The sequence below is a fragment of the Triticum urartu genome, chromosome 2, assembly GCF_003073215.2.
Source record: "Triticum urartu cultivar G1812 chromosome 2, Tu2.1, whole genome shotgun sequence".
NCBI classification, from domain to species: domain Eukaryota; kingdom Viridiplantae; phylum Streptophyta; class Magnoliopsida; order Poales; family Poaceae; genus Triticum; species Triticum urartu.
Window position 1 is genome coordinate 175,641,373 of NC_053023.1, and position 20,609 is coordinate 175,661,981.

The 20,609-nt window shown below is 46.2% G+C and overlaps 1 pseudogene; it reads right to left on the minus strand.

Annotated features, from left to right (window-relative positions):
- Positions 1-1,199: 1,199 nt before the first annotated feature.
- LOC125536601 lies at positions 1,200-7,979 on the minus strand (annotated as a pseudogene).
- Between the last annotated feature and the right edge of the window lie 12,630 nt (positions 7,980-20,609).

Genomic DNA, 20,609 nt, shown 5'->3' on the forward strand with positions numbered 1-20,609 from the left:
AATGATGTGCATGTCACAGAGCGCAATGTGCTTCTTGCGTGAAACGATTCCTGCACTTGCTGTCAGAAGGTCCCCCTCTGCTCCTGCCTACAAAACCCGCAGATACGGCCAATCACACATCGCACAACAGCTCATTCTCCATGGTCGAGTGCCCCGCCATCCTTCGTACTCTGGAAAACTACATGGCGTCCGAAATTAAGCAAAATGGCATTTGACTCTATCGGGCGTGGTGTCCGCCATGGAGGGCGTTGACTGGGGGGGGTACCTGGGTACAAATGGCTCCAAGGTGGACATCGCCGTCGTAAAAGGTGAGTGGGCCCTCGGTGCTGGCAGCGGACGTCCGGCAATGCCTCTGTGGCGGCCGGAGAGGTACATCGGCGGTGGCAGAGGTGGAGGGAGCTGATGCAAAATAAGGGAGGGAAGGGACAGAATGGAAGAAAATGGGACCGAGGGAGGAGGGTGGATTTAGTGGGCCTCGGGTGTCGGAGTCCTACATGGCTGTTGTCCGGACTCCCGCAATCCCAACCCCCATCTCCACTTTGCGAGAGAAAATGCGTACGAACCGTCGAGCAGACTGATACAGGCCTGCGTTGGATGACATAACATGTTAGGACCGCGCGATTCGGACGGTTACGGGCGGTTTGACGGTCCGCGTTGGAGATGCCCTTACCCCTCACAGAAAAGGGGACGCTTCTTGTATTGTTCTAAGCCTCTTTGGCATGATTTTGAAAACCGTTCTCAAGAAGCCACAAATTTTCAAACTTAAACAAGTGCCTAGGCCTACGAAACTGGCCATCAGTAGAGACGAGAATGGACGCATGATCACTCAAAACAGTAGGCAGATGAAGCACTTTGGTATCGGGGGTAAACAGCACACCAATAATCCGGATTTCCCAGCCTCTCTCTCACCCAGCGGCCTGTAAATCGCGATAAGAAATCCGTGGCGCCAACCAGTAACCGCAGGGATCTGGCAGTGCGCGCGAAACGAGACAAGCACTGAGCTGTCGAGGCTCCCCACCCTCAGCGCCTAGCGCATTTGTCTCGCTCCACCGCCACCGGGACAGCGAGCGACAGTGCCACCGGCCGCCACTCTGGAGCGTCAGGGGCGACTGGCAGGCGAGCTAGCCTCTAGCGATTAGACAGGCGAGCCAAGCTCTCCCTGACTGCTACAGCGCGCTGCGGCTCCCGCTCTGGTCCTCCCGACTTGGCAATGGGGTAGCATGGACGGACGTGTATGCACCGATGGCACAGTGCACCCAAATCCTTCCTCGTGTCCGTGGTGCAGCCTCTGCCTCTCCTTCCTCCATCCTCCTTCCTCCCTAGGAGTGCTATATATGGCGTGTGTCGCCGTGCCTTCCTCATCCTCACACTACCTCACTCTCAGTCGCACACGCAGTTTTCTTGAATTCTGGAGCTGTTTCGTCGGCATTGTATTGCCGGGGTGCAGCTTAGCCGTGTATGGAACTATGGATGGATGGATGGTGCAGCCCGGCTTGATGCAAAAGGTTAGTGCATGTATGGCTGGCTGGCTGGTGCCGCTTGCCTGGCTCCCTGAATGCCATCCGAGAAGCGCGCCGCTGTGGGAGGCGTCCCTCCTGGTTGGCATTGAGGGAGTCATGCAGGCCTCGGCTCCTCCTTCCTTCCTTCCTTCCTTCCTTCCTTTACTATGCCTTTCTTCAGGTCTTGCTGCCACTTTGCTAACTGTCTGCGACGGCTTATCCTATCCGTGTGTTTTTCATAAACCAATACAAGTTGTTCTACCACGCATTGTGGGATGCCCATTTGTATTCATTCATTTACTAGGAAGTATACGAAAATGCAAGGCGTTTTCGGGTTTTGCGTAGGGCATAAAAGGTCACATAGGTTGACAGCCAAATGCACTCGGTACCAACCACTAGTAACACTAGCATTAGGTTTGAACGATGAACTACATCAATACCAAGGCCATGTATATATTTACACTTTCCTTTGTAACAGCATCGACGTTCTTTTCTCGATATCCTAAGTGCGCACAAAGTATATATAGTTTGCTTCTCGCTCAAGAGCTTCAATAGAGCCTAATCCTTGTGGAGATAGCCCTCTGGCAAAGAGGGCAAACCTTCAGATCTTTCCCGCAGTCGGCGCATGTCTGCATTCCCATACATCATCAGTTTATCAGTTCAAAAACTTGGTGATTTAACATCAGAACCCCAAAAAAATTTAAGATGCATTTTCAGGACGTTTGAATACCTGGTGCCCACATCCAAAAGCCAGGTTCTTTGCTTCAGACCAGCAGATTGGACAAGTCTGCACAACGGGAGTTCAGCATTGGATACAAGTGTCAAGCGTAGCCACATCACTCAGCACACAAAAACTGCTGCTTACAAGACACTGAAACATACCTGCTGATCACCCACATCACTGTCCTGTCGAGGTGCTGATGCATTCTTCTGTGGCGACCCATAGCTGGTGCTAGTCGATTGACTCTGCTTGACTGCTGAGCATCCAGAGGGTTGTCGATATACACTCACCGGTGGAGGTAACACCGATTGGTGCAGAAATCCTCTTCGTTTGCTGCCAAAGAAAAATACAAAGAAGTTGAGTCTACTGCTGCAAAAGGCCATGGTTGTAGCTTTTCAGCAATTATTATTTGAGTTTAGTTAGATAGTAAAATACCCAAGAAGCTGGAGGTTCATTGTTGCCTTGAACTGAGCTGGGATCTCCATAAGTGCTGAAAGAGCAAATTCTGCCTCCTTTTTGCTAGTAGGAATAGGCCTTGACATGATCTCTGTGAAGTTGACAAACTGCAGTGAACCAACATCAGTATTTCTCATGATTAGTCCAGTCCAGATATAGAGGGTCAAAGTCAATCAACAAAGATTGAAAAAAGGATTTACCTGGAAATTATCAAATGCACGAGAAGGTGTGTTGTCATCAAATTGCCTCATCATATCCCAGGGCCCATCACCGACTCCAACAAGCACAATTGACAAAGGGTAGTCACTGGAAAAGGAAATCACAATTGTCCTTGAAATGTAAGAGTTCCGGTAACAATTTTGTAAGTAGATACAATTTCAAAAATATCTTAATTGTTATTACCTTGCTTTCACAATGGCATCTATAGTTTCCCTTTCCTGTGGGCTCAACTGGCCATTACCAGTGTCAACACTGCGTGTAACCTGTGCAAGTTTGCAAGGAAAGCATAACAAGAATCGTAAATTATAGACTCTTAAACTCAGGTAATATTTTACAAAAGAATCAGCACAGTACTGGTATGAGAATATAAACCTGTCCATCTGCTATTATGAGCAGAACATGGTACTGGCCACCACTACTATCAACAATCCCAATAGCAGTCTCAATCATAGGTGCAAATGAAGTGGGACCTGTTTGTAACAATAAATCATGTAAGATAAATTATTATTACCATGTTTTATTGAAGAAGGCTACAAAATATTGATACACTAACCAGCCAAACGAAGCTGTGGAACAATTTCTCTGTATCGACCAAGTGCTTGTTCGAATCCATCACACGGCTGGTTCTCAGGATAGAAGCTAAATACTTTTTGATCATGAGTGGTAGCTGTAGTTTGAAAACAGGATTGTCATATATTCATTTTTTGAACCAAAAAAAAAAGAGCTGTGAGGCATGCTATGAACTGACCATCGCCGAATCCAAAGCATGGTATCAGATTGTCCTCATCAAATCGTGCGAGGGTTCTCCCGATAATGGATATAGCCTGCTCATATGGGTTTGGAGTATTCCCTATTGCATGCAAGCTCCGGTTGTGGAAGGACACTTTACCTAGTTAAAAGTAGCAACCGTAACTCATCAGTTATTTTTTAGAAGAAAGTACAAAAGGGAAAATAAGGAGTGAAATTATAGCGATGTCATGTTTTCATCATTGAACAAACCTGTCCATTCGTTGCTCTTGGTGAAATCAATCCCAACGATTAGATTTGAGGACTCAAGTCCAGCATGTGAAAGAGCATCAGTCACCTAGATTAAGCAGGGAAAGCTGAATTATCATGGTATAGGAAAGATGTGCTATGTCCACATGTGCTAAAAGGGGAACACAAGAACTCGGTATGCGAGATGCATAACGTAAATTAGTCCTACACAATGGGCATTCCACACACAAAACAAATAGGTGAGCAACTAATGAGCTCGACTGCAGTCAGTGGTTAGCAACTAAGAATATCAAGAGTTCCACACTTTACTTCAAGAATCAGTGCACGATGCTAAATATTGTATCACATGGGGAATTTTATGATATCCAAAAAAACAAACAGAGAAGAGCAGAGCAATCGACAGAAGATGAATATGAATCGATTAATTCTCAAGACATTTGCACACCAACAAATGCACTTCCATTCAACACGGCTAGAACGGATTATCCCACAACTCACAGACCGCGGAACTATTTCCACCGACTGCAGTCAGTGGTTAGCAACTAAGCATATCAAGAGCTCCACATTTACTTCAAGAATCAGTGCACGATTGCAAAACATCACACATTCGGGAAATTTTATCCCCCGCCCCCCACCCACCCCCAAAAAAAACAGAGAAGAACAGAACAACCTACAGAGGATGCATACGAATCGATTAATTTTTAGGACATTAGCACACCGACAAATGCAGTTCCCTCCAACACGGCTAGAACGGATCACAGCACGCAATTCACGCACCACGGAACTATTTCCAGCCAATCAAAACGGCCCACGGCCACGAGGCACGCGTGTACCGCCGTACCAGGAAGCATAGCAAGAACCGCGGAGCAAGCATTAACAGGAAGAAGAAATCACCGGTCGATCTGGCTGACCTGCTCCAGGGTGTGGTAATCGTCGCCGAACTTTCGAAGCGGTCTTTCCCTCCCGGCGCGGCGTTCTTGCTGTGGTGTCCTGGTCCGAACAGAATCAGCAATCTGCGGAGAAGAGCGAGCAAATCTTGGAAGGAAAAAGGGGTAGGGTTTAACCTGGAAACGGCAGAGAAAAACCCTCGCCGAGAGCAGCCGAGAGAAATGCGGAGGAGAGACGCTACGCTACCAACAACCGGGAAAAGAATTACATGAGACCAGATCTCACGCGAGACCCATCCTGATGAATGACACGTGGCATTCACAAATCTCAAAGCATCCTTCATCTCTCATCTAAAATCAGGGGGGAGAGAGATTAGATGCTTTGTTATTTGTGAATGTCACGTGTCATCTATCAGGACGGGTCTCACCTGCTAACCATGAGACCTGGTCTCATCTATCAGGGCGGTTGTTGCCGGGATAAGATAGAGCAGCGGAGAGGAGATATAGTAAGGGATTAAACAGGCCTCCGGCCGAGATCAAACAACCCACATTGCGTGAGGGGAAATCCGTCGTGGGGAAGCAACCAACCCGTGGGCGGGGCGTTGCAGGCAAGCTCAGCGCACAAATCGAGCGGCGGGGCGGACAGACGAAACGGGCAACCGAAACGTTCGTTCGTTCCTTCTACTTCTGGAATCCGTGGGCTCGATCTGGGCCGCGGTAAGTTACGAGGGCGGGCCCAGCTGCCAGACCCATGTGCTCGGAAAAGTAGGATAGGTGTCACGGTGGTGCTCCGTGAGGAGAGATGGACGGAGATGCAGTAAAACTGGGGCGACAGGGAGAAGCATGGGGGCGCGTTTTTAGCTGGTTTCTGGTGTGCATATGTCCATCTTATCGACAATGTGTCCAGATAAGGCACCCTATGGCTTTCTATGTGCAAAATGACAATTTTCATGTCATATATTTGATTACAAGAGGAAGGTCCGTCCTACTAAACAAAGTAACCGTCATCTTCACCGAACCTTGTGAGCATATCGCGTGAAAATGGACACAAAACTGGCGGTTTAAACATTCACTACTTTCCTAACCGTATGTTGTCATGTGCGGACGGCCATTTTGAGCACCATCACCAGAAGAACCCTTTCCAGCTAGGCCTGACACGTTCTAGAAGGGCAGAGATTAAGCAATGGACAGTTTCAGCAAAAAAAACTTAAGCAATGGATCTTGGAGAATAGGTGCTAGCACGATGAGTGTTGGGTTCTTCTTTTTGTAAAACCTCTTTTTGTTAACCCAAGTCTAAAAACCCACCTCCATTAATAAAGAAGAGCGGGACTATTTAATAAAATAACTAGGGAAAATCCAAAAAGAAATTATTACGATCCACCCAAAAATCTCTCTTCAAATATGAATGTACATGGTATCATCTGCCGACCTAGCTACTAACAAACATTCCAACAAGCAACGCCCAAGCCTGTGGGTTAGCCTTCGAAATTTGTGAGGTTAGAGGAGCTACTAATAGCAAGGGGTCAAGGGATGACAAAAAAACCTATGGGGTCAGCTAACCCCATAGCCATAACGTGGCTTCACCACTGCCAACAAGCCGTCCAGACAAAGACCACCATCAAGGATGCATGTGCACGTCTTGTCAGTGGGCCTCTTCTAGTCGGTGACTCCAAATCAGCCGCGTCGCCATAGTGCCGGCTCACCGGGCGCTCGGGTCCTCTGGTGCTGGATCCTTACGGTACCGGCCGGAACACCTCTCCTTTCCCCATCACCATTCCGGCAGACTATGAGTCCCACCGGGAAAGAGCGTCCCGCCGTGGGAAGGAGAGGATAAGGGCCGTCGAGGGCCGTGTCATGGTGGAAAATGGTGGCGACTAATGCGGCGGCGCGGGCGGCCGCAGAGGAGGAAGTCATCCGCACCTGCATTGTGAAGAAACCGCAGCGGAAGAACGCGCGCGCCCTAGCCCGAGAGCAGAATCAAATGGTCTGTGCCATGGCCGAACTACCACCGAATGAGGACAGCTCGGGCGACGAGCAGATCCGGCTCAATCCGTATTGCATCTTCGACCAGTCCTTCCGCAAGAAGGACAACAAGGGCGCCGAGAAGGGGAAGAGCGGCCGTGGATGAATGCCACCATAGCCAAACATGCCAGATTTTGGTAGTTTGGTGGCGTGTTTAGTATAGTGTGATGGAGTAGCCGGACGATGCATATGCGTCAACGTAGTTGCATGAGTTTGTATGGATTTGAGATATAGTAATTGAGGTGTCCGGCTTTGGACTTCATTTTTTGAGGGTGCCCGGTTAGTGCCCGTGGACGCACCCGGGCGTGTACGCGGGCGTTTGACGGGCCAGATTTGCCAAGTCCGCCTGTAGATGCTCTTGTTACAATGTTACAATGAGTATTGGTTTCAGACAAGAGAAAAAGAGAAATTCAAAGAGGTACACTAAGATAAAAAGGGAGGAGAACCATGGAAAAACTGGGCATGGAGTTCGGCATCATAAATATTGAGGTTAAACCAAAATAGAAGAGGTCTCTAGCTTTTCACCTTGAGCGAGGTTGTAACGCCTTGAGCGTGGTCATTTGGCTGTCACTCGGCAACACCCCCTAAAGGATGGAGAAACGTTGTTATATGGAAAGGCGATGAACTAGTGAGGATTATATACTAGCTAACCCGGGTTCTGAGAAAATCATCCGTCCATTCCACAACTTGGCTAAACTGAGAACCAGACAGTCGAGCACCACCTTGAATAAGCACAAACTAGTATCATCTTCAAGAACGATGACCCAAGGGGCATGCACGATGATCAAGCATCGCCATCATTTGATGCTCGGGAGAATCCGAGGTTTCCAAGAAGGACGATTATATACCCTCAAAACATCGTCAAGGAGATGACGCCCATGGCTCCAGGGCGTTGCTCACATCTGCCCCCGTCTACCAAACGAAAGACAAGGTCGTCTTCACCCAGATATGCATCGCTAACTGCTAGCTTGAGAGCTGAGTTCTGGGCGCAAGATCCGTTGTATGCCTAGTCAGTCTCATAGCCCATCATGCCATCAGAACCATCTTCGAAGGTCGCCGCCATGGCTCTGAAGGAAATATGCCCTAGAGGCAATAATAAAGTCATTATTTATTTCCTTATTTCATGATAAATGTTTATTATTCATGCTAGGATTGTATTAACCGGAAACATAATACATGTGTGAATACATAGACAAACATAGTGTCACTAGTATGCCTCTACTTGACTAGCTCGTTAATCAAAGATGGTTAAGTTTCCTAACCATAGACATGAGTTGTCATTTGATTAACGGGATCACGTCATTAGGAGAATGATGTGATTGACTTGACCCATTCCGTTAGCTTAGCACTTGATCGTTTAGTATGTTGCTATTGCTTTCTTCATGACTTATACATGTTCCTATGACTATGAGATTATGCAACTCCCGTTTACCGGAGGATAAGCTCAACGTTCATCTACAACGTGTGTAAGACAGTTTTACACACGCAGAATACTCGGGTTAAACTTGACGAGCCTAGCATATGCAGATATGGCCTCGGAACACTGGAGACCAAAAGGTCGAGTGTGAATCATAAAGTAGATATGATCAACATAGTGATGTTCACCATTGAAAACTACTCCATCTCACGTGATGATCGAACATGGTTTAGTTGATTTGGATCACGTGATCATTTAGATGACTAGAGGGATGTCTATCTAAGTGGGAGTTCTTAAGTAATATGATTAATTGAACTTTAATTTATCATGAACTTAGTCCTGGTAGTATTTGCATAACTATGTTGTAAATCAATGGCTCGCGATGTAGCTCTCTGTTTATTTTGATATGTTCCTAGAGAAAACTATGTTGAAAGATGTTAGTAGCAATGATGCGGACTAGCTCCGTGATCTGAGGATTATCCTCATTGCTGCACATAAGAATTATGTTCTTGATGCACCATTAGGTGACGGACCTATTGCAGGAGCAGATGCATACGTTATGAACATTTGACAAAGCTCGGTATGATGACTACTTAATAGTTTAGTGCACCATGTTTTACGGCTTAGAACCGGGACTTCAAAAATGTTTTGAACGCCATGGAGCATATGCTATGTTCCAAGAGATAAAATTGGTATTTCAGACTCATGCCCGTGTTAAGAGGTATGAGACCTCTGACAAGTACTTTGCCTACAAGATGGAGGAGAATAGCTCAGCTAGTGAGCATGTGCTCAGAATGTCTGAGTACTACAATCACTTGAATCAAGTGGGAGTTAATCTTCCAAATAAGATAGTGATTGACAGAGTTCTCTAGTCACTATCACCAAGTTGCTAGAACTTCATGATGAACTATAATATGCAAGGGATAACGGAAACGATTTCCAAGCTCTTCGTGATGCTGAAATCGAAGAAGGTAGAAATCAAGAAAAGCATCAAGTGTTGATGGTTAACAAGACCACTAGTTTCAATAAAAGGGCAAAGGGAAGAAGGGGAACTTCAAGAAGAACGACAAGCAAGTTGCTGCTCAAGTGAAGAAGCCCAAGTCTGGACCTAAGCCCTGAGACTAAGTGCTTTTACTGCAAAGGGACAAGTCATTAGAAGCGGAACTACCCCAAGTATTTGGCGGATAAGAAGGATGGCAAAGTGAACAAAGGTATATTGGATATACATGTTATTGATGTGTACTGATACGTCTCCAACATATCTATAGTTTTTTATTGCTCCATGCTATATTATCTACTGTTTTGGGCAATATTGGGCTTTATTATCCACTTTTATATTATTTTTGGGACTAACCTATTAACCGGAGGCCCAACCCAGATTTGTTGTTTTATGCCTATTTCAGTGTTTTAAAGAAAAGGAATATCAGACGGAGTCGAAACGAAACGAAATCAACTGGAGAAGTTATTTTTGGAAGGAAACACACCTGATGGACTTGGACCCCACGTCAGAAGATACGGGAGCTGCCCAAAAGGGTGGGGGCGCGCCCTGCCCCCCTGTCTCGTGGGCCCCCCGTGGCTCCTCCGACGTCCTCCCTGCACCCATATATACCCACGTGACCTAAAATTTCCAGAACGCAACATAGATCGGGAGTTCCGCCGCCAGTAGCCTCCGTAGCCACCAAAAGTCAATCGAGACCCTGTTCCGGCACCCTGCCGGAGGGGGAACCCTCACCGGTGGCCATCTTCATCATCTCGGTGCTCTCCATGATGAGGAGGGAGTAGTTCTCCCTCGGGGCTGAGGGTATGTACCAGTAGTTATGTGTTTGATCTCTCTCTCTCTCTCTCGTGTTCTTAAGATGATACGATCTTGATGTATCACGAGCTTTGCTATTATAGTTGGACCTTATGTTTATCCTCCCCCTCTTCTCTCTTGTAATGAATTGAGTTTCCCCTTTGAAGTAATCTTATCGGATTGAGTCTTTAAAGACTTGAGAACACTTGATGTATGTCTTGCCGTGGATATCTGTGGTGACAATGGGATACCATGTGCCACTTGTTGTGTGTCTTGGTGACCAACTTGCGGGTTTTGTGACATTGGGAACCTATGCATAGGGGTTGGCACACGTTTTCGTCGTGATTCTCCGGTAGAACTTTGGGGCACTCTTTGAGGTCCTTTGTGTTGGTTGAATAGATGAATCTGAGATTGTGTGACGCATATCGTATAATCATACCCACGGATACTTGAGGTGACATTGGAGTATCTAGGTGACATTAGGGTTTTGGTTGATTTGTGTCTTAAGGTGTGATTCTAGTACGAACTCTAGGGCTGTTTGTGACACTTATAGGAATAGCCCAACAGATTGATTGGAAAGAATAACTTTGAGGTGGTTTCGTACCCTACCATAATCTCTTCGTTTGTTCTCCGCTATTAGTGACTTTGGAGTGACTCTTTATTGCATGTTGAGGGATAGTTATGTGATCCAATTATGTTAGTATTATTGAGGGAACTTACACTAGCGAAAGTATGAACCCTAGGCCTTGTTTCCTAGCATTGCAATACCGTTTACGTTCACTTTTATCACTTGTTACCTTGCTGTTTTTATAATTTCAGATTACAAAAACCTTTATCTACTATCCATATACCACTTGTATCACCATCTCTTCGCCGAACTAGTTCACCTATACAATTTACCATTGTATTGGGTGTGTTGGGGACACAAGAGACTCTTTGTTATTTGGTTGCAGGGTTGCTTGAGAGAGACCATCTTCATCCTACGCCTCCTACGGATTGATAAACCTTAGGTCATCCACTTGAGGGAAATTTGCTACTGTCCTACAAACCTCTGCACTTGGAGGCCCAACAACGTATACAAGAAGAAGGTTGTGTAGTAGACATCATGTACTTTACTAGTGTTTATAGCAACCCCTCAGTATTTGATACTAGTTCAGTTGCTAAGAGTAGTAACTTGAAACGGGAGTTGCAGAATGAACGGAGACTAGTTAAGGGTGAAGTAACGATGTCTGTTGGAAGTAGTTCCAAGAATGATATGATCATCATCGCACACTCCCTATACTTTCGGGATTAGTGTTGAACCTAAATAAGTGTTATTTGGTGTTTACGTTGAGCATGAATATGATTTGATCATGTTTATTGCAATACGATTATTCATTTAAGTTAGAGAATAATTGTTATTCTGTTTACATGAATAAAACCTTCTATGGTTATACACCCAAGGAAAATGGTTTGTTGAATCTCGATCGTAGTGATACACATATTCATAATATTGAAGCCAAAAGATGCAAAGTTAATAATGATAGTGCAACTTATTTATGCACTACCGTTTAGGTCATATTGGTGTAAAGCACATGAAGAAAATCCATACTGATGGGCTTTTGGAATCACTTGATTATGAATCTGTTGATGCTTGCGAACCATGCCTCATGGGCAAAGATGACTAAGACTCCGTTCTCCAGAACAATGGAGCGAGCAACTGACTTATTGGATATAATACATACTAATGTATGAGGTCCGATGAGTGTTGAGGCTCGCGCTGGGTGTCGTTATTTTCTGACCTTCACAGATGATTTTAGCAGATATGGGTATATCTACTTGAAGAAACATAAGTCTAAAACATTTGAAAAGTTCAAAGAATTTCAGAGTGAAGTGGAAAATCATCGTAACAATAAAATAAAGTTTCCACGATCAGATCGCAGAGGTGAATATTTGGGTTACGAGTTTGGTCTTCAATTAAAACAATGTGGAATAGTTTCACAAACTCATGCCACCTGGAACACCACAGCGTAATGGTGTGTCCAAACGTCATAACCGTACTTTATTTGATATAGTGCAATCTATGATGTCTCTTACCGATTTACCACTATCATTTTTGGGTTATGCATTAGAGACAGCTGCATTCACATTAAAAAGGGCACCATTAAATCCGTTGAGACGACACCGTATGAACTGTGGTTTAGCAAGAAACCTAAGCTGTCGTTTCTTAAAGTTTGGGGTTGCGATGCTTATGTGAAAAAGTTTCATCTTGATGAGCTCAAACCCAAGTCGGAGAAGTACGTCTTCATAGGATACCCAAAAGTAACTGTTGGGTACACCTTCTATCACATATCCGAAGGCAAGATATTTGTTGCTGAGAATGGATCCTTTCTAGAGAAGGAGTTTCTCTCGAAAGAAGTGAGTGGGAGGAAAGTAGAACTTGATGAGGTAACTGTACCTGCTCCCTTATTGGAAAGTAGTTCGTCACAGAAACCGGTTCCTGTGACACATATACCAATTAGTGAGGAAGCTAATGATGATGATCATGAAACTTCAGGTCAAGGTACTACCGAACCTCGTAGGTCAACCAGAGTAAGATCCACACTAGAGTGGTACGGTAATCCTATTCTGGAGGTCATGTAGCTAGACCATGACGAACCTACGAACTATGAGGAAGCGATGATGAGCCCAGATTCCACAAAATGGCTTGAGGCCATGAAATCTGAGATGGGATCCATGTATGAGAACAAAGTGTGGACTTTGATTGACTTGCCCGATGATCGGCAAGTCATCGAGAATAAATGGATCTTCAAGAAGAAGACAGACACTGATGGTAATGTTACTATCTACAAAGCTCGACTTGTTGCGAAAGGTTTTCGACAAGTTTAAGGAGTTGACTACGATGAGACCTTCTCACCCATAGCGATGCTTAAGTCCGTCCGAATCATGTTAGCAAATTGCCACATTTTATGAAATCTGGCAAATGGATGTCAAAACTACATTCCTTAGTGGATTTCTCAAAGAATAGTTGTATATGATGCAACCAGAAGGTTTTGTCGATCCTAAAGGTGCTAATAAAATGTACAAGCTCCAGCGATCCATTTATGGACTAGTGCAAGCATCTTGGAGTTGGAATATACGCTTTGATGAGTTGATCAAAGCATATAGTTTTATACAGACTTGTGGTGAAGCCTATATTTACAAGAAAGTGAGGGGGAGCACTACAGCATTTCTGATAAATATATGTGGATGACATATTGTTGATCGAAAATAATGTAGAATTTTCTATAAAGCATAAAGGAGTATTTGAAAGAAGTTTTTCAAATAAAGACTTCGGTGAAGCTACTTACATATTGAGCATCAAAGATCTATAGAGATAGGTCAAGACGCTTGATAAGTTTTTTCAATGAGTACATACCTTGACAAGATTTTGAAGTAGTTCAAAATGGAACAGTCAAAGAAAGAGTTCTTACCTATATTACAAGGTGTGAAATTGAGTAAGACTCAAAGCCCGGCCACGACAGAAGATAGAAAGAGAATGAAAGTCATTCCCTATGCCTCAGCCATAGTTTCTATAAAGTATGCCATGATGTGTACCAGATCTATGTACACCCTACACTGAGTTTAGCAAGGGAGTAAAATAGTGATCTAGGAGTAGACCACTGGACAGCAGTCAAAATTATCCTTAGTGGAATAAGGATATGTTTCTCGATTATGGAGGTGACAAAAGGTTCGTCGTAAAGGGTTACGTCGATGCAGATTTTGACACTGATCCAGATGACTCTAAGTCTCAATCTGGATACATTTTGAAAGTGGGAGCAATTAGCTAGAGTAGCTCCGTGCAGAGCATTGTTGACATAGAAATTTGCAAAATACATACGGATCTGAATGTGGCAGACACGTAGACTAAACTTCTCTCACAAGCAAAACATGATCACACCTTAGTACTCTTTGGGTGTTAATCACATAGCGATGTGAACTAGATTATTGACTCTAGTAAACCCTTTGGGTGTTGGTCACATGACGATGTGAACTATGGGTGTTAATCACATGGTGATGTGAACTATTGGTGCTAAATCACATGGCGATGTGAACTAGATTATTGACTCTAGTGCAAGTGGGAGACTGAAGGAAATATGCCCTAGAGACAATAATAAAATTATTATTTATTTCCTTATTTCATGATAAATGTTTATTATTCATGCTAGAATTGTATTAACCGGAACCATAATACATGTGTGAATACATAGACAAACATAGTGTCAGTAGTATGCCTCTACTTGACTAGCTCGTTAGTCAAAGATGGTTAAGTTTCCTAACCATAGACATGAGTTATCATTTGATTAACGGGATCACATCATTAGGAGAATGATGTGATTGACTTGACCCATTCCGTTAGCTTAGCACTTGATCATTTAGTATGTTGCTATTGCTTTCTTCATGACTTGTACATGTTCCTATGACTATGAGATTATGCAACTCCCGTTTACTGGAGGAACACTTTGTGTGCTACCAAACGTCACGATGTAACTGGGTGATTATAAAGGTGCTCTATAGGTGTCTCCGAAGGTACTTGTTGAGCTGGCGTATTTCAAGATTAGGATTTGTCACTCCGATCGTCGGAGAGGTATCTGATGAAGCTATGTACCTAGGGTAGGGTCATAGGCCTGACCTAGACGCCCTCCCCAAGGTCATCGCCCTAAAACCAGAAGCATTCAAAGGGTACCATCATCCACTCGACCAGAGACATTCCACTCGGAAAAATCAATGACACTCGACCGTCACAGTAACCACTCGACGTACAGAAGACCTAAAGCCACTCTACACAACAACGGTCGGACGTTTACTCATAGAATTAATTATCATTTATATCACTTAATTGCTAGCGCTACCAGTAACGTTCCACTCTTAATGTACATTGAATCATGTGTAACGGAGGAGAGCTGGGGTCCTAGCGCACTCTATATAAGCCACTCCCCTCCTCTGGGACAAGGGTTCGCTTCCTTTGTAAACAAACACATATACACAATCCAGTCGACCGCCTCCGGGCACCGAGACGTAGGGCTGTTACTTCCTCCGTGAAGGGCCTGAACTCATAAACTCATGTGTACAACTACTCCATAGATAGGATCTTGCCTCCTCATACCTACCCCCCCCCCATTCTACTGTCAGTCTTAGACCCACGATAGTTGGCGCCCGCCGTGGGGCAGGTGTATTAGCGGTTTATTGGAGAAGTTGTGATTTTTCTGATTCCCATCATCATGGTTTCTGGCGAAGGATTGGCTGAGGGCCATGAGATCCGTCTTGGCGCGCTCGTCTTCATCGCCGACGGCTCCGCTTGGCTCCACGAGGCTCCACTCGATGTCGACGTGCTCCCCGTCCGCGGGGCGACGCACTTACGCGCGTGCGTCCGTGGCGTCCTTCTTCGACAGCCGTCAACTCAATATCAGTCAGCTCCTACGGCGTCCTCGCTCCCCGCTACTCACCGGCACAAGCGGTCCGGTCGGTCACGACTTCAGCGGTGGGTGAGGCACGCGGTGGCCCGCCAATCGGCCACCCCACAAATCGCGGCGATCGAGCCCGATGAAACTCTCTACGGCCTGTTCGACCTATCGACTGGCTCCGTCGAGACTGCATCCGAGTGCGACAACAGTGACCCCGCGGCGGAAGTCTTGATGGTCAATGGACCATGCAGTCCTCCTGGCTTCCCTCGCGACGACGGTGGCGATGGCATCGGTGATCCGTCGCGCGTCCACGAGGAGTACCGCCCCGAACCCCTCTCTTCGCAACAGAGGGAAGATCTTCGCCGCCGCAATATGGATGCACTTCACACTCCTATCGTTGGAGAAACCCCCGAGGCCCGGGCCTTGGAGAAGGTGCGCCTGGCCAACTTGGCTGAGCGCACTCGACTGGAGAACCTCCAGCGCACACTCGATGAGCGTGCTCGGCAGCGGATTCCTGAGTCCAGTCGACGACAACTTTTTCCGCCTCCGACTCAGGTATATCAAACTCCGATCCAGAATCTCACAGCTGCAGCCCGAATAGCGGAGTCGATTCAGCCTTCCCAGTTGGAAGCTGGTCGAAGTTTGATGCAGATCCGGGCTTTACTTCGGGCAGCAAGAGAGCAAAATACAACAGTATCTCAGTCGCGGAATAGGATTCATATCAGATCTGTGGTGGCAGACACTGTCCAATCTGCTCACAGCCCAAGATCGCCTCCGCGGCGTGAGGGACGTGGGCACCGGCAGGATCAGTACAGGAACTGTGAGCAGTATGATCATCGACTCGACCACGATGACCATCGTCGATTGCCCACACCTCCTCTAAGGAGTGGGTCATACGTGCATCGGCGGGAAGAGGACAGGCGCCCCCATAGCGGCGAACGAAGAATTCCAGTCGACCCCAGAGAGACAGGCTTTGATGCGAGATCTATTCTCATTCAAGGTCTGGTTGACAGGAACAGGGCACACAGAGAGGGCCATGATAGAGATTATCTGACTGGAAGCAGGGTGCATGTTTCAGGTCCCGAGTGTTTCAGCAGAGCCATCAGAGCAGCAGTGATTCCTCCCAACTTCAGGTTGGCGACTGGAGTCAGCAAGTTCACTGGCGAGTCCAAGCCTGACACTTGGCTTGAGGACTACCGAGTGGCTGTGCAGATCGGTGGCGACAATGATGAAGTGGCCATGAAGCACCTTCCTTTGATGTTGGAGGGCTCAGCCAGAGCATGGTTGAATCAGTTAGCACCTGGCAGCATATATAGTTGGGAAGAACTTGCCCGAGTGTTTGTTAGAACCTTTGAAGGTACATGCAAAAGGCCGGCGGGGTTGACAGAGCTGCAATCCTGTGTGCAGAAGCCGAATGAAACCTTGAGAGATTATATCCAGAGGTGGATCACATTGCACCATACAGTGGAGAATGTGCCGGATCACCAAGTAGTTTGTGCCTTCAAGGAAGGTGTTAAGTACAGAGAGTTGAATCTGAAGTTCGGTCGGACAGGAGATATGTCCCTAAGTCGAATGATGGAGATTGCCATCAAGTATGCCAATGGTGAAGAGGAAGACTGACTCCAGAGTGGCAAGCACAAAACAGTCGCCCAAGAAACCAGAGGAGGGAATTCCATTCGGAAACAGAAGCGCAAGGCCTCACCAACTGCTCCTGGTGAAGCTTTAGTTGTGGCCCAAGGAAAATTCAAGGGGAAGCCCAAAGGGCCCTGGACTCCCAAGAAAGTTAAAGATCAAGAAGGTAATGATGTGTTGGATTTACCATGCCACATTCATACCAAAAAAGATGAAGAGGGGAATCTCATTTACCCTAAGCACACCACTCGACAGTGTCGTCTCTTGATCCAGCAGTTCCGAGAGAAACAACCCAAGTAGAAGGAAAAGGAGTCGGACAAGGGTGAGGAAAGGGAAGAAGATGATGATGGTTTTTCCAATGTCAATTCCACTCTGATGATTTTTGCTGATGTTGAGAGCAAAAGTCGATTGAAAGTTATTAACAGAGAGGTGACCATGGTTGCTCCGGCAACACGCAGTTATCTAAAGTGGTCCCAGACTGCCATCACATTCGACCATTCGGATCATCCAGCACATATAGCCACCCCTGGGAGGCAAGCGCTGGTAGTCGACCCTGTTGTTGAAGGCACTCGACTGACTAAGGTACTGATGGATGGTGGCAGTGGTCTAAATATCCTTTATGCTGAAACTCTGAAAGGGATGGGCATTCCGATGTCCAAGCTTAGCGAAAGCAATATGAGTTTTCATGGAGTTACACCTGGCAAGAAGGCCCAGTCACTCGGCCAGATCGCCCTTGATGTGTTTTTTGGTGATTCCAAGAATTACCGCAAGGAGAAGTTGACATTTGAAGTGGTGGACTTCAAGAGCGCTTACCATGCTATTCTGGGAAGGCCCGCTTATGCATGTTTTATGGCTCGACCATGTTACGTGTATCTCAAATTGAAGATGTCTGGTCCCAGAGGGGTGATCACTATCACTGGCAATCGGCAGAAGGCAGAAGAGTGCTTCCAGAAGGGCTCAAAAATTGCCGATGCACAAATGGCAGTAGTAGAATTGCAAGAGTACCAGAAAAATGCAGATCCGAGTGATTTGCTGCGAGCTAAGAAGCCTGCCACAGACTCTGCATTTCAGTCATCTAGAGAAACGAAACCGATTCATATTCACCCGACCGATTCCAATGCTGCTCCGACTCATATTTCAACGACACTCGACGACAAATAGGAAGAAGTGCTCATCCAGTTCCTCCGTGAGAACTGGGAAATCTTTGCATGGAAACCTTTTGACATGCTGGGTGTACCCAGGGAACTGGTTGAGCATCGTTTGGGAGTCGACCCGAAAGTGAAACATGTCAAGGAACATCTCCGACGGTCCGCCGTCCAGAAGAGAAAAGCAATTGGTGAGGAAGTGGCTTGGCTCCTGGCAGCTGAGTTCATTCGAGAAATCTACCACTCCGAGTGGCTTGCCAATGTTGTCATTGTCCCCAACAAGGACGATTCACTTCGCATGTGCATCGACTTCAAGCGTATCAATCGGGCCTGCCCGAAAGATCATTTTCCTCTCCCCCGCATCGACCAAATCGTCGACTCAACTGCAGGGTGTGAGTGTTTGTTTTTTTGGATGCCTATTCCGGGTACCATCAGATCCGACTGTATGGACCTGATGAGATGAAAACGGCTTTCATCACTCCATTCGGATGCTTCTTTTATGTCACCATGCCATTCGGCCTGAAGAACGCCGGAGCCACATTCATGAGGATGATCCAGAAGTGTCTGCTCACTCAAATTAGTCGGAATGTGGAAGCATACATGGATGACATTATGGTCAAGTCATGTAAGGGTTCCGACCTGCTGGCTGACCTTGCTGAAACCTTTGCCAACATTAGAAGATATGATATCAAGCTTAATCCATCAAAGTGCATGTTCGGAGTCCTTGGCGGAAAGTTACTTGGTTTCCTCATTTCTGAACGAGGGATCGATGCTAACCCAGAGAAAGTTGGTGCTATACTTCGGATGAAATGCCCTATGTGTGTGCACGATGTCTAGAAGCTTACTAGTTGTTTGGCCGCCTTGAGTCGATCCATTTCTCGCCTCGGTGAAAAGGCATTGCCTCTTTACCGACTGATGAAGAAGTCTGATAAGTTCGAGTGGACTCCCGAAGATGATGCAGCATTTGCAGAGTTCAAAGCCCTACTTTCCACCCAGCCAGTGCTTGCTGCACCAATCAGCAAAGAGCCTTTACTGCTTTATATTGCAGCCACTGGACAAGTTGTCAGTATAGTACTCACGGTCGAGCGGGAAGAAGAAGGAAAAGCCTATAAAGTTCAGCGCCCAGTATATTACGTTTCTGAAGTTCTGACTCCATTGAAGCAAAGATATCCGCATTATCAGAAGCTTGTTTATGGGATTTACAGGACCACAAAGAAGGTTGCACACTATTTCTCTGATCATTTCATTACAGTCGTCAGCGACGCTCCATTATCAGAGATTCTGAACAACAGAGATGCAACTGGTCGAGTGGCGAAGTGGGCGATTGAACTCCTTCCCCTGGACATCAAGTTTGAGGCAAAGAAAGCTATCAAGTCCCAAGCAATTGCAGATTTCCTCACCAAGTGGATCGAACAGCAACTTCCGGCCCAAATTCACTCAGAGCATTGGACCATGTTCTTCGGTGGCTCCAAGATGCTGAATGAATCCGGTGTTGGGGTGGTGTTGGTATCCCCCCGTGGTGACAAACTCAGCTATGTTCTCCAGATTCACTTTGACTCTTCCAACAACAAAGCCGAATATGAGGCACTTCTTTACGGGTTGCGTATGGCCATTTCACTCGGCATCCGTCGCCTCATGGTCTATGGCAACTCGGATTTAGTGGTCAATCAGGTGATAAAGGAGTGGGACGTCAGAAGCCCAGCTATGACTGGTTATTGCAATGTAGTGAGAAAGTTAGAAAAGAGGTTTGAGGGGTTGGAGCTCCATCACATACCCCGACTGAAAAATCAAGCAGTTGATGATCTAGCAAAGATAGGTTCCAAGAGGGAAGCCATTCCTAGCAATGTGTTCCTGGAACATATTCATACACCTTCAGTTCAAGAAGATCCTTTCACTGAAGAGCCCCCGCAACCAAAGAGTGCCACTGATCCGACTGAAATTGAGGTCCCAACCGTGGTCGATTTGATCATGGAGGTTTTGGTCATCACTCCCGATTGGACAGTACCATATATCGCGTACATTCTTAGAAAAGAACTCCCAGAGGACGAAGAAGAGGCTCAACAGATCGTTCGCAGATCCAAAGCCTTTATGGTGATAAGAGGACAATTGTTCAGAGAAAGTGCGACTGGAGTCTGCCAGAAATGCATAACACCTGAAGAGGGTCGAGTGATCCTCAATGACATCCACTCGGGGACCTATGGTCACCATGCGTCCTCTCGGACCATTGTGGCCAAAGCATACCGAGCGGGATTTTACTGGCCACGAGTAAATGAGATGGCAAAAGAAATAGTCGACAAATGTGAAGGTTGCTAGTTTTACTCCAACATGTCTCACAAGCCTGTGTCGGCCCTGAAGACCATTCCACTCATCTGGCCTTTTGCTGTTTGGGGATTGGATATG